Source organism: Manacus candei, unplaced genomic scaffold (assembly GCF_025592945.1).
Source record: "Manacus candei isolate 608988 ecotype Guabito, Panama unplaced genomic scaffold, ASM2559294v1 h1tg000093l, whole genome shotgun sequence".
NCBI lineage: Eukaryota > Metazoa > Chordata > Aves > Passeriformes > Pipridae > Manacus > Manacus candei.
Genome location: NW_026138141.1, coordinates 3,176,562 through 3,191,504, shown reverse-complemented (window position 1 = coordinate 3,191,504; position 14,943 = coordinate 3,176,562). Strand labels below are relative to the sequence as shown.

General features: G+C 36.9%; 1 protein-coding gene across 22 annotated transcripts in view; it reads right to left on the bottom strand.

Annotated features, from left to right (window-relative positions):
- PTPRD (protein tyrosine phosphatase receptor type D) overlaps window positions 1-14,943 on the bottom strand; it is a 1,149,573-nt gene that overhangs the window by 538,610 nt on the left and 596,020 nt on the right. For all 22 annotated transcript variants that reach the window (XM_051768182.1, XM_051768181.1, XM_051768187.1 and 19 more), the window contains one exon: window positions 14,112-14,134. The gene's annotated coding sequence lies outside the window, so the exon portion shown is untranslated. The remainder of the gene's footprint in view (window positions 1-14,111; window positions 14,135-14,943) is intronic.

The window sequence follows — 14,943 nt, the reverse complement described above, 5'->3', positions numbered from 1 at the left end:
ATGTAGTAACAAGACTAGAAATTTTTCTGACTGCTTTAGCATACTTTCCCAAAAATTATCTAAAGTAAAAGTTGTCTTAAAAAATAGAAATCAAACTGGTCAGAGCAAAAATAGAATTCATCTACCAATTTGTATTATGAAAGCTATTGAATAAAGATAAAATAACATCCATAGTAAATTTTCAAAAATGCTTTAGCTCTGCTCATCTTTCAGAATCATTACTTTTATATAGTGCTATACACGTGATATTGAATAAAACATTAGGTTCAAATGAGACATTGACAGCATGCAATGTGATACTGAAATAGCCTAAAAAAATGTGCTAAAATTCCAGAATTTTCAATAAAATGAGGATAAATTAGCAATGCAAATCCAAAACATAGGGCTTGTGATTGGCTTAAGCCTGCAAAGGTTGGGGTTTTAAAAAATCCTTTTATAAAGAAGTTACTAAGAATTTCATTTTCCAAATAATAACAAATTTTACATATTCCTCCAGCTAGGAAAAGTATCATGAATGTGAAAAGAGCCATTTAAAGATTAAAAAACTAAAGATTAATTTCCTAGTTCCATATATATGTGTGTGTGTATATGGGGATGTGTGTGTGTGTGTGTGTGTGTGTGTGTATCTCTATATGGTATCTAAATATAACCTTGTTGAAAGTAAAAAAAATAAACAGCATTTCTGCATGTGCCACTTAAATATGGAACTGTGAACTAAACAACTCATTTAATCCATAGTGGTTTTTTGCTATCCTCTACTATGTAACCATATTTTAGATGTCAAGATTTAAATATATTTCAGTATGCTGGAATGTAATACTACAGAATCAGGTTACAGTTGGAAATCTTGACTCTAGCAAAAAACAATGGAAAATCAGACAAAATCCATTGATTCAGCTTTGAGATGGGGAATAATGTTGGGCTAAATATCATTCAAATTTTTGTGGACTTTGCATATCAACTATGCAACTCAGAGAAACATAAACCAGAAGCATTTGGAATTTAGGCATAGTCCACATGATTCTCATTTCAGAGCAGAAAGTTGCAGCACATGGGTGTGGGTTGCTGGTTTATGCTCACGGTTGCTCACTTTTTATTTCTTTAAAATTTGTATTCTGAGATCAGATTTCAGAAGACAAGATATAGATGAATATTGAGAAAAGTGCCATACAATTTTCAGTGAAGTGGAAAAAAATATATGCCCACCAGGTAATTACATTTCCTGTAAATTTATTTTTAAGAGAGAAAGCACTAACTGCACCTGAGCATTTCACAGTAACTGGTATGTCTTTCAAAGAACTTCTTAAGTTCCAATATTTTCTTTGTTATATAAAGCAGACACATCAGAGACTCAAATTTTTTTTTAATCAGGAATTAAAATATTACCCCCACTGTACCTACTTTTTTCTTTAAAAGGTCTAATTTAGTAAATGTTTACAGAAAAAAAAGAGGAAAAAAGACAAGAGCTGATTTCCTGACACTATCCTGACACGTCCTTGCTTTGCACTGCCATTTTATTTTTAGAATACCTTACTCACTGAGCATGAAACACTAAGTAATCACATCTCCTGCAATTCTGATAAACAGAATATCAGACATCTTATTTGGATTAAAAGAAGCCCCAACCACATATATACAAACTGCAATAAAAGAGAGGAAAATTGACTACTTCCATGACTACATTACATTTCTTTACTGTGTAATTTGCAAGTTTTTTTCTTTCAAATGAAAGATCCAGAGAGCCTGGGAGAGCAGGCAGATTTTGAAGTGATATTTACCATCCATTTGCAGTGTAGAACAATTTTCACAATCTTTTGTGTTTCAGGGACTGGTACTGTTCTCTCTTAATTTCAGCCATAGCACTCTAAAGCAAACTGTAGTCTCTTGATGTTACTCCAATAAAGCAGTTAAATGCATTATAAGAGATGTAGATAATAATTTGCCACATAGATATTAATTTCCACCTTTCCCCTCCCTCATCAGGACAGAAGCAGAGAAACTGTACTTATGATGCTCTGAATCCTGAATATGATGTCTCCACCTGCCCTGGTGAAGATCACTGTTATGGTGCTGAGGAGGGTGTCTTTCATAGAGAATCTTATAGATAAAATAATTTCTTAACCCTTGTTGCTTTCTTTATTAGTGACTGTGTATGTACACTACATGTAATTTAAAAGTGGTTTGTAACTTCTCTGCAGAAAATTGCAAAAAACTTCCAGAATATTTCCCCACAACTTTTCTATATCTTGAGTAGGCTACTACAGAAGGAAGAGAAGGAATGGAAACCTAGAGTAGGATGGCATTTTGGATATTTTTGCCTGTAGGCTCATTAAAACTCACAAATGATGGAAGTGAAGGTGAGAGGAAAGTATTCCTAAGGGTTGGCTACAGTTTTGTCAGAGAAGCCTCAGTTAAGATCATTAAACTGTTATTTTTTTATACTACTTAAAGCAACTTTTAACAGCAAATAGCCTAAAAAAACCATCCCCTTACACTGGTCCCAAACCACAACAAAATATTTTTGTTCAACTGTGTGAGAAAAACCCAGATGAATTATTCCATGACATGGTTTCATGGTCCTGTATAGACAATTTTAAAGACAAATTCTGACAATATCAAAAAGATCTTCAGGCTGGTTTTAGAATATTTTTCTGATATGAGACATTTTAATTTCTGCTTTAAGATGACCATTAATCATGGAAATGTTACAGAGCATGTTTTCTTTCAGAGCGACTGAATGACTGTTCTGCCACAGCTGTGATATAAAGATGGGAAGTTGTGTCAGTAGATCACAACAATTACAATAAGCAAACAAATACAGCTAGAATCAAAATCTAGGCAATGGCTTTGCTACATGAACAAAGCCAACCGACAGGCAGCAAACTTTAACACATTTAATGTGAACCATGGAACATTCATATTTACTTTTAAGTTTTCAAAACAAAGATTAAATTATTTTTAAATGTGTGGGGCTTATAACTGAAACCAACTTTTGTTGGTTTATTTTATGTTTTCTCAGGCATACCTCTGTTGTGAATCATCCCTTTATTAACAATACTTGCTTCTGAAAGCTAATCTAAAGTTTCCACGAATTTCCCATATATGCATAAGCCTACCTAGAATTGTGTTGTCAGATGCACAGAATTGGCAAGCATCATAGATAGGTAAATTATCCATCCACAGACAAGTGCAGAGAGACACATATACAGATGCGCAAGAGTAAAAGTTTTTTAGCTAACTGACATTTGAAAGGACAAAAAATAATCTTCCCATAGTGTTTTCATTACCATATATCACAGTACTTGTAATAGATAGTCAATAAATCATTATTGTTAAAGCTTATGTTTAGATGCTAACAGTCAATTACTGCATTCCTTTTTAATGGTAAAAAAAAATGTTGTACTACTTTAAAGATACATCTATTATGTTTTATGGATGGTCATCTGGGCTATTTTCCTTTGTGGTTCAGCTACAAATTTCAGATTATAACAGAAGTTTTGATCTACATATTTGGAGCAAGTTTTATCTATTTTTCTTTCTGGTAAAAGTCATGTGGTAATGTTGAATGTCTCCTTGAATTTCATTCTGGCAGTTACCATAAAAGATGGAACATAAGTACACAAGTTGTCTATTTTCTGTAAGAAGACTGTCTTCCTTTTGGCTTGAAGATCCACTAAAATCAAATGTGATAACAGGCAAGAGGTCATTCTCAAGTCATATTGCTTTTCTCTTCTTCAAGGACTGAATATTTACTGATAAAATTCAAAGAGTCAGCTTATAATTCTGTTAATATTTCTAGAAAAGAGACGAGTGCAGAGATGCAATGGAGCAATAGCAAATAAGGGAGGGTAAAATAATTGCTTTAAAAAAATCTATAACAGCTGTAGACTAAGCTAAGAAAAATCCCCATAAATATTAGAATTCCTCACGGCTGCAAGAAAAAGAATCTAAAATGGCAGTAGCCAGTACCATACAACAGTGAACCATGTAATTTACATCTTAGTGAAATTAAACATAGTATAATGGCTTAGCTTCCAGGCAACAATACTATTAAATTTGCTGTAGTAGATTATGACATCATCTGAAACCCCAGGATACACTTTCAAGCCAGCTATTATGCTTGTAATATGTACTGCTTTTCTGGTTAGTTTTTCATTTAATTCATTGCAAGGATTATATTTTTCAATCACTGCACATGTCATCCAGCAGAATGGCTCTAGAATATCTGTGAACCAAACTAATGTCACTTAGGAGACAGAAGTGATATTATTGTAAGGGGAAAGAGCACAAAGGTCAGTAAATGACTTGATAGCAAACAGTACTTGTTATACTGATAATAAGCCTTCTCTTAACTTTTCTTAGCCAAGATATCTTCTGTTTTGACAATAAATACTTCTGAAGTTTCTATGCTTTTAAATTCCTACCGTTATAAAATTGCATATTGGTTCCTACTGGAATTACTAGGAAGAAGCAAAGAGATTAAGATGCAAGATAAAAATGTGGTTATTGAGAATTTGGTAAAGACTCTAGATGGATGTGAAATCAGGGGTTTTCCTTCTTGACCACAGCACCACAGTCTCCACTAGGAAGCTTTTCTGTGGTCAGGTATATACCAGTGATTGCATCAGCTGCCCATTGGTCTGGGCTCTGCTTCTCTGATGAGCTGCCCAAACTAGTACCACAACTTGAATAATATTAAGATGGGTGGGACAAACTACTGTAAACTATATAGCATTACAGTGATGAGAATAATGATTAACATTACATCCCTGTAAATGTTTATATACATGCTTAACTGTACTCATGCAAGGAGTCAGTGAACCTAACTCAGGCAGTAATATTGAGTATGTACACAGAAATTTGAGACAGACTCTCTCCTAAGGGCAGCATTCAAGTGTCTAAAATCATCAGTGTCCAACTCACTGAGTTTGGCAACCCAATCTCCTTTTTTTGCCATAAAATTCAAGAATTGCATACCAAAGAAAATTTACATGAAGTACTACAAGGTTTAAAAGTTATATAACACTCTTACTGTACAAACAACTGTATGCATGTCATATGTTTATGCGTATGGCTTAAAGACAGACTACCAGCTTTCTATGTAATTTCTGAATGGCTGAGCTGTTCCTTGGTAACAGATTAATATTGATTTCAGTGCCAGGAGTCTTACAGACCTGGTCTTTATTGCCACTGAGCAGGTTTAGCTAAAGCTACATCATTGTCCTTCCATGTCCTTGATCAATGCCAGTGCCTCAATTGGTTAATTAGTTAACTAAATGTGGATATATTTTCCCTCTTCATGTTCACCTGCCAGAAAATTATTTCATTCAAATGTGCCCTCTTTTGTCACTGAATCAAAAATATCAGTCACACTGTCAGTAGTTTGCCTTTTGTGCACATAGTTTTGTTAAAATAAAGAAACATTCAAATGCAGCTATAGATTGATTGCAATTTGTAATCAAACTCACTTAGGTGCCTGTGTGCTCTTTTCAAAGTTTCATGTAGCTTAAACAAAGTATTTTTCTAAGTAGTTGTAGAAATTGAGATGTAAACTGATGTTTTCACAGCCTTGCATGCCTGCAATTATGTATTATTCCATTGGCTTCTAAGTAAAAGCAATGAGTAGAAGTAAATTCTTAACTATGGTTATCTTTGTTTGAAATCTCATAGTGATGCTTTTGCATGTCAAACTCATTGGGTGGTGGAACTGTAGACCTTTCACTAGAAATAATAGGAAGATGTGGTCTAAGAATGCAACTAACACAAGAACAGACTAGGGGTGGTCCAAAGACAGCCCTCCTTCAGTGCCAACAGAGCCTTCAGTATCAGCTGTTTCTCTTGGCCAAACCAATCCTATTGACTTACACCACTGGCTGAAAAGATGTAAGCTAAATTGGCTTACTATAGTCAGAAAGGTAATTTCGTCACTCCACTGAGCTGCCTGTTCCAAACTGCTCTTAGTGGTTCAAGCAATGCAAAAAGACTGTATGTGTGTGTAGTCTCCAACCAAAGGCCAATGCAGTCCTACAACTCGTAGAGTAGTGAAGCATCTTACAGCTTGTCTTGCTGCCACCATTATCTAAGTAACTGCAGCTGATGAATCCTCTCTTGTTCTATGACTTCTTTCACCAGCTAAGTACAGTTTCTGCAAAGACAGAAATGGTTGTAGATAAAAACAGTATATGACTCAGAAGAGATGAGCGTCACAATCACAACATGAAAGCTCCCAAGAGATTTTTATCTCTCTTCTGACTAGAAACCAAAGTTAAACAGAAGTTACACAGATAAATTCAGGGATGAATCTGAAATTCATCACTCTTTCATCCTTTTCATTGCCTCTTCCATGTTCCTGTGATGGCTCCAAAGTCCTCCCCACATTAAAAAAAAAAAAATAATCTGAATCTACCCAGGAAGAGAAGATATTTACATTAGCTCAGCTCACCGCATGACAGGTAATGCCTTTGAAGCCCATTGTGTAAACACGGAACTAGTCCTTGAAAATTGTATTTAGCAGAAGAGAAACAAACATCTATGAGAGACTGATGGGCAGCTGTTTCTTTCTGCTGTTGTTCAGAAAGTTGGTTTTAAGCAGGCTTATAAGAGTTACAGAGACTCAAAATCTGACAGGTATAAACAGCAAAATCAATGTCCGTAAGCAAAGCCCAAAAGATACGATCTTTTTGACCTAGGCTGCTTCCTCTTCTGCCTCTTTCACTGCAAGCAATACAACACATTGCTGAGTCATTTAGCTAATTCTCTGATATTTTTCCTCTTATTCCATTTATTCTTTGATAGCTGTTGGCATTAAAACCGACGTTTGCAAAACTGAGTTGATTAATAGGTGTTTTATACATCTGGTATTTCCTCATAAAAGACTGGTAAACTTATTTCAATTATCATACCACCAACAAGGATGCAATCTGTTCAGAATGGCTGTTTACGAGTGGCTGCTTTGGGTAATGGCTGTTTTCTTAGCATGGGAAATGAAATATAATATTATTAAACCGAGATATGCCGAATGGTGTGTCAACTTATCCATCTTCATGATGTTTATAGGCCTAATTTTTTATAATGTTTATTTTATTTTATGGGACCAAACATTAAAGTATCACTTATTTGAAAGGACCTAATTTCTTTTATTTTTGTTTTAATGTCCTTGGATATTAACATCCACAAATTCATGCGCAATCAATGCAGAAAACCTGTGGTAGGTACTCTATTAATTCTATTTAGACAAACATGTTGTAATGAGAGAGATAATGAATGAATGAGTTTAATTTTTTTAGGTTTTACCCACAAGGCTAATGATGTCTTGTCTGGTGGTTTTGTTTTAACAAATCACCTGTAAAATGTCTTAAAATGATACACAATAATCTAAAAATTGCTATGAAAATACAGTGTAGGTGGGAAAGCAGGAAGTGCATGTAATGTTGGATGATGAAGCAGGAGACATGAAATTGTAAAGATTTTAAACATAAAAATAATTAAAATTATGTTAACCTCTCAGAAATTATTAAAGTGCAACTATTTATTTTTGGAAATGGAAAGAGGGTTTTTGGGTACGCAAACCTACCCATCACACAATATCATCTTAATTTCAGTACATAATATTTGAGATACTAAATATATCAGAACACTTTCAGAAACCACTTATAGTGGTAACAGAAACAGTATCTGTTTCAGATATTCAGATATTGAAGTCTATTACATACGCACTTGAGTTGCTATTCAAGCTTAATTTAGGGGAATAAGACAGAAAAGCATACTTCCTCAAAATATAAATGGAAATGAAAATATAAACTCTTACAAAATTTTTAAGAGCTTTAAAAATTAAAATCTTCAGCAGATGATATCTCAGAAGGTAGGCAGACATGAGGGTATAGACAACAGATTATTTTACATAGATGTTCCTGCTGAGTAAAAATTTCTTGCTGCCTGCCAATACAGGTGTCAGTAGTGCTAAGAAAACTATTTAAGAGGGAATGTTTCCTTTATCTTCTTCACTTATACCCAGCAGACTTAGGTTGAATGTTGTAGTCCACTAAAATGGCAAAAATACATGGCAACAGACACCAAAACATTAATAATTTATATTTTATAGTAAATGTGGATGCTGTTTGTAGCTGCTTAGATACTATCTCCTTCTCCCTCACATAATCAACTGGAACAAAACCCTCACCAACGAGAATGGCATAGAAATGCAGAATGCCTAATGCAGAAACAAGGAGGTGTGTGAAACTTCCATGTACAAAAACACCAAATGTGCTTCTATGCCAAGTAGACGGTTTCTAAACCAGAGGAACATTTTCTTTTTCTCACAATAGTTTATTTTTGTAGGTTTGAGCTTCTCAGCAGCATCACTATCTCTAAAAGCAGACCACTCTAAACATGCCACATCACACTGAATTTTGCCTCTGAAAACCTTAGTTTTAACTCCAGTCCTGCAAAAGACTCCTTGTGGTTGTACTGTAACAATTTTATGAAGCCAATGACTTCACCAATGCTTACCTCGACTCCAAAAACTTCAGCTACAAAGACTGATATCTCTTGCTTATTGGAAAAGGCTGAGTTATTTTTGTGGGTTTTGATATGAAATTAATGAGATTTTTATTCCCCACTGCTTAGCCAAAGATGCTGAAAGGGCAAGGAAGGGAAGTTAAAAGGACCATTTAAAAACAAGGAATGAATTGAATGCATTAAATTTATTGGGTGAAACAATTTAATGAAGAAAAATACTAATTAAATTATTAAAATCTATGTTGCAAGTAGTAATTAAAAGGTTGTTGCTATGCAACCAAAAGGATCTTTGTGACGGAGTGCAGAAATATATTTGTTAAGTATGCTTTGACTTTTTTTTGACCTTTTCAGTCACACACCTGCCCAAACTGTCTGTAAATGTATTTTTGAGAATGTATTTTTGAGATTCCTGCAGGATGAAGAAACAAAAAAACAATTTGAATCACTTAATGGCTTTTATTATATTTAAAAGGTTAAGGGTAAGGAATTCATGAGATAAAAATAAATACATGTACATAATTATGTACAGAATTTTTATGCTGAACTTTCATCATTGCTAATGAATTAATTCCTATCCCAAATACAGGTCCTGATCCTATAAGACATGAGAACATTAATTTTCATAATGTAACGTAGGACCTAAACCTGCCCTCTCCTGAAGTTTTTAAATAACAGTTAAATCTATTACTTGTATCAGAAATCTGAGTAGTTGTTGATAATAACTAAGGGCAACTTTTGTTTTTCCTGGAATACTGAGTCTATGAAGCACCCTGGTTTCTGCTAGAATTTCCATTGTTATGTGCTGAGGTTTCTGTTGTGGTCATGTGATTCTGATATATAGGAAAGAGAACACCAATACATAAAGAGTGACATACAAAGAATATTGTTAGGACACACATATATTTCTGTGAAGAGCCATAAATTGTGTCCAGCATAGGTATACAGTGCTTCCACATATTCTCCATAGTCAGGCAAACTCTGCCTTGGACTGTACTGTGCAAATGGGAGAGAGATCTGGTTTGCTGGACCTGAAGGTCTCTACTCAGTGGTAAAATAATTTATTTCTTGAGGTTGATTACTGGCTGTATGACCAACCTGAACTCCATTTTCTTTACTTCCCATTAGTCCCACATTTAAATCACAAGATATTAAAGACTCTGCTTTGTTGGTGTAGTTTTCTTTCCACTGATACCATAATCAGAAAATTAGAAGGAACCTGAATTGTGTCTAACCAATTGGCCTCTGAGCAATGCTGGATCACCACCAGTGTTTACATCTAAAATGAAATTTTTGCCAGTATACATAAATCTATCCAAATATTTGTCATATTACAGAATGTAATATAGATTGCATTTTTTTAACAAAGACATAGACACATCTTGAAGACTTCAAACTTCATAACTAAAGTTAGATACTATGAATATTCTTTAGTTTTTCATTACGTGAGTTATTTATGAAGTAAGATTTGTGTAACTGAAGAACTGCAAATTATTGCCAAAATACTAAAGGTACAGTATCACAGACTCACAGAATATGCTGAATTGGAAGGGACCTACAAGGATCATTGAATCCAACCCTTAGCCCCGCACAGGACCTTCCCCAAGAGTATTGTCCAAACGCTTCTTGAACTCTGTCAGACTTGGTGCTGTGACCACTTCCCTGGGGAGCCTGTTCCTGTACACAACCACCCTCTGGGTGAAGAACCTTTTTCTAATGTCCAGAGTAAACCCCCCCTGACACAACTTCAGCCTATTCCCTTGGATCCTGTCACTGGTCACCACAGAGTAGAGATCAGTGCCTGCCCATCTTCTTCCCCTCACAAGGAACTGTAAGGAGGTCTCCCCTCAGTCTCCTCTTCTCCAGGCTGAACACACCAAGTGATCTCAGCTGCTTCTCACACGGCTTCCCCTCAAGGCCCTTCACCATCTTTGTTACCCTCCTTTGGACACTCTCTAAGAGCCTAATAACTTGTTTGTATTGTTGTGCCCCAAACTGCACACAATATTCAAGGTGAGGTCGCCCCAGTGCAGAGCAGAGCGGGGCAATCCCGTCCCTCGACCGGCTGGCGACGCTTTGCCTGATGCCCCCCAGGACACGGTTGGCCCTCCTGGTTGCCAGGGCACTGCTGGCTCAGATTCAACTTGCCATTGACCAGGAACCCAGGTCCCTTTCCATGGCACTGCTTTCCATCATCTCATTCCCCAGTCTGTACAAACATCCAAGGTTTACTCATACTAGATACAGAATCCAGCATTTCCTCTTGTACTTCCTGTGGTTGGTGATTACCCAGTCCTCTAATTTGTCGAGGTCTCTCTGTAGTGCCTCCCTGTCTCTGAGAGAGCCAATGGCTCCTCTGAGTTGTATCATCTGCAAACTTGCTTGGTATCTCGTCCAGCCCTTTGTCCAAGTCATTTATGAAGATGTTGAAGAGCACTGGGCCCAAGATGGAGCCCTGTGGAACCCTGCTAGTGACAGGTCACCAATCTGATGTTACCCTGTTCACTATTACCCTCTATGCTCGCCCCGTGAGCCAATTGCTCACCCACCACAGGATGTGTTTGTCCAGCTGTGTGCTGGATATTTTGTCCAGAAGGATCCTGTGAGAGACAGTATAGAAAGCTTTACTGAAATCCAAAAGGATTACATCAGCTGGCTTCCTTTGATCAGATAGGTGAGTTACCTTGTCATAAAAGGAAATCAAGTTTGAAAAGCAGGCCTTTCCCCTCATGAAGCTGTGCTGGTTGTGACCAATGACTGCATTGGCTTTCAGGTGTTTTTCAATACTTCCCAGAATAATTTTCTCCATAACTTTACTGGGCACTGACTGAGATTACCAGGACTGTAGTTTCCAGGGTCCTCCTTCTTGCCCTTCTTGAAGACCTGGACAACGTTTGCCAGCTTCCAGTCAGCTGGGACCTCTCCAGATTCCCAAGACCCCTCAAAAATCATCGAGAGATATTTTACGATGACACCAGCCAGCTCTTTGAGGATTTTTCAATTAATCCCATGATGCCCCATAGATTTGTAGGGATCCAGCTGGAGCAGTAGATTGTGTACTGTTCCGGGGTTGACTGGGAGTTGGTCATTCTTGCAGTCATGGTCCTCCAGCTCAGGGCACTGATACCCCTTTGGTCCATCATCCATGTTGAAGACAGAGGCAAAGAAAGGGTTAAATACCTCTGCCTTGTCTCTGTCCCTGTTTGTGAGGTGACCATCCTCATCCTGTAATGGGTTGATGATATTTCTATACTGCCTATTGCCATTAATATATTTGAAAAAACTTCTTTTATTGTCCCCACATTTCTGACCAGCTTCAACTCTAGTTGAGCTTTGGCAGCATGAATTTCTCCCTACAGTGGCAAGCAGCATCTCTGAATTCTTCCCATGTCAATTGACCTTGCTTCCACTGGGTATACATCTTCCTATTTTGCCTTATTTCTAAGAGAAGATTCCTGTTCAGCCAAGCTGGCCTTCTGTCTCACCTGTTTGACTTCCGACACTTTGGAATTGCCTTCTCCTGTGCCCTTAGGAGGTAATGTTTAAAAAATGACCCACACTGATGGACTCCAGAACCTTCAAAAACATTTTCCCAGGGGACCTTACTTATTAATTTCCTGACCAGCCTGTAGTCTGCTCCCCTCATGTCCAGAGTTGAGGTTTTGCTGGCACGGCACTTTTTCTCCTGTCAACAGAGATTTTAAACATGATCACCTTGTGGTCACTGAGGTCAAGATGGTTGCCAATCTCCATTTTGCTCACAAGATCCACCCCATTGACAAACGGATCAAGGAGGGTATCTTTGCATATTGACTCTCTTAGGACCTATTCCATAAAGTTGTCATTCAGGTATTTTAGGTATCTTCTGGCCTGGGTTGTACCAACTGTGTGATGTTCCAATTTAATTTCTGGCAAGTTGAAGTCTCCCATAAGGACAAGTGCAGTTGACTTGGAAGTGTCCATTAGTTCCTCAAAGAATAAGTTTTTGGTGTCATTGTCCCGGTCAAGTGCCATTGCCACCTGTGAGCTCCATACATTCTAATTCTTCTATTACATACAGTGCCACCCCTCAACCTCTTCTGCCCTGTCTATCCCTTCTAAAGAGCTTATAATCCATCCAACAGGACTACCCAACTCCAGTGACAGGTCTCATCCCACCAGGTTTCACTTATCCCAAATCTCTGGGAATAGACCAAACCTTGGAGCTCCTCTTTTTTGTTCCTCATGCTGTCTGCATTGGAGTAGAAACATTTCAGGTGTGGTACATTGTAGCCAACAACTCAAGAAGCAGAGTGAGGGATCCCATTTGTGCTCATTTCTTCAAATTTTGGCACACCAATCCATGGCTCATCACTGGTGAGCCCGGTTTTGTTCCCTTCCCCCTTCCAGGTTAGTTTCAAGCTCTGTCAATGAACCCTGCTAGCTCCTGCACTAGAACTCTTTTTCCCCTCTGAGATAGGTAAATCCTATTAGGTGTCAGTAAACCAGGTGTTGAGTAGATCATCGTATGGTCAAGAAACCCAAAATTTTTCCGATCACACCAACCTGAGCCACTACCTGACCTGATGGATCCGCCTATTCCAAACAATATTATTTCTTGTTAGCAGAAGGACAGAGGAAATCACTACTTGTGCTTCCTCTACCAACCGTCCTAGGGCCCTGAAATCTCTGATTGCTCTCAGACTTGCCTTTGTTATTTTGTCACTGCCAGTTTGAACAATCAATAATGGATAGTAATCAGAGGGCCTCACTAGACTGAAGAGTTTTCCAGTAATGTCCCTTACTCAAGGCCCTGAGAGCAAACTTCCCTGTCAGTTGGGTCTGGTCTGCATGTGAGGGGCTCTGCTCCCCTTAGAAGGGAGTCTCCTATTACAACTGCCCTTCTTTTCCTCTTGACACCCTCTTGGTGCAGGTTAGGTAAAAATTTCCTTATGAAAGGATATATTAAAAAGCTCTTTTTCCCCCTCTAATTTCACTGCAACAACTGAGCTCCTTGACACTAAAATATGTCAGTTAGTGGGTGTTTCCAATTCTGTAAATGAGACATGAATACAAAAAACATGTTGGTTTCTATATGTGTCTCCTGATAAACTCAGCTTTATCACAAATCTATGTCAATAATATAACTATCTTTAGTCAGATGCACCATCTTCCCTCTCTTCTGGTTTAAAGAAAATTTTGGAGTTCTGGAAAGAAAAAAGAGTGTGTTTCACTGCCCAGTGAAGATACAAGTCCCTAAATCTTTCTGTTTTAATGGGGACCAGATCAGAGGCAAACGTAAATTATAGGAAAACTTCAGCATTAATGGAAAGATAGGACTTGGAATATGGCATTATACTTCAAAATTATTTATAAGGTCAGAAAAATAGTTGATTATTTTACATGAACATCTTATCCAACATGCCACTGATAAGACAAATCCATAGTAGTTCTCCATTTTGTAGAAAAGATATTTTGTGCTGACTACAAACCTTGACTGTAAACTTCCATAGTGAATAACTGCTAGACACAAATCACAAGAATAATATCATAAAGCTTTAATATCATTGGCTTTGAGTAAATTAGTTAAATTACCAGTAATAAAATGAGTTTCCTACCTCAACTTTGTGAATTTCAACTCCTGTTAGAAAAGAAACAAAGAAAAGGATTTTTAGAGAAAGACACAGAGAGAAAAGCATTTGACATTGCTTAGCAAATATTTCATAGAAAACAAGCCCACAAGCTTTTATAAAAAAAAATTAAATTTTTTTTGTATGTAATCTCCATCTGTAAGCAGATTTTGCAATTTGTTAAAGCATTTGTGAATGACACTTCACTACATAAAGCATTATCATAGGAGGAAATGACAGCTAGGAGAATGTTTACAGATGACCAAAAAATACATGAAAATTGAAGTTCAAACATAATTCTAAAAGTTCACATGCCTTAAATCTTATCCCTGTCTTGTGAACAACTAAACAGTAAAACAAATCAACTTCTTTTTTTTTTCAGTCAGTGTATGGTTTTCTAAGTTTCCTTCACAGTCTTTTTATCAGTCATCCTCATCTCCAATTCTGAGTTGTTATGAGACCTGGTATTATTTTGTACCCTATTGTAGCGGTTACAGTGACCCTACATTAGGCACTTTCTCAGCACTGTCAGAGGTCTGAAAAATTAGGGAGTAAAGGTGAGGAAAGAGAAATTATAAAAGATATTTTTTAATAAAATATACCAGAAGTTAAATTTATTTACACAAACCACAAACAATTCCAAGAGATTTCCAAAGGGATTCAAATTTTTTTAGCCCTTTTAAATTTCCTAAGCTATGTAACATAAAAGCCACAAGCTTTTTCCATAAGAAATTTATTCCCTTATCTTTAGCTACTTCTTTGGAGAGGAAGGAGAAAAACTTGTAGGACTTGTGCAAGTTCTGGACAGAACAAAAGAAGG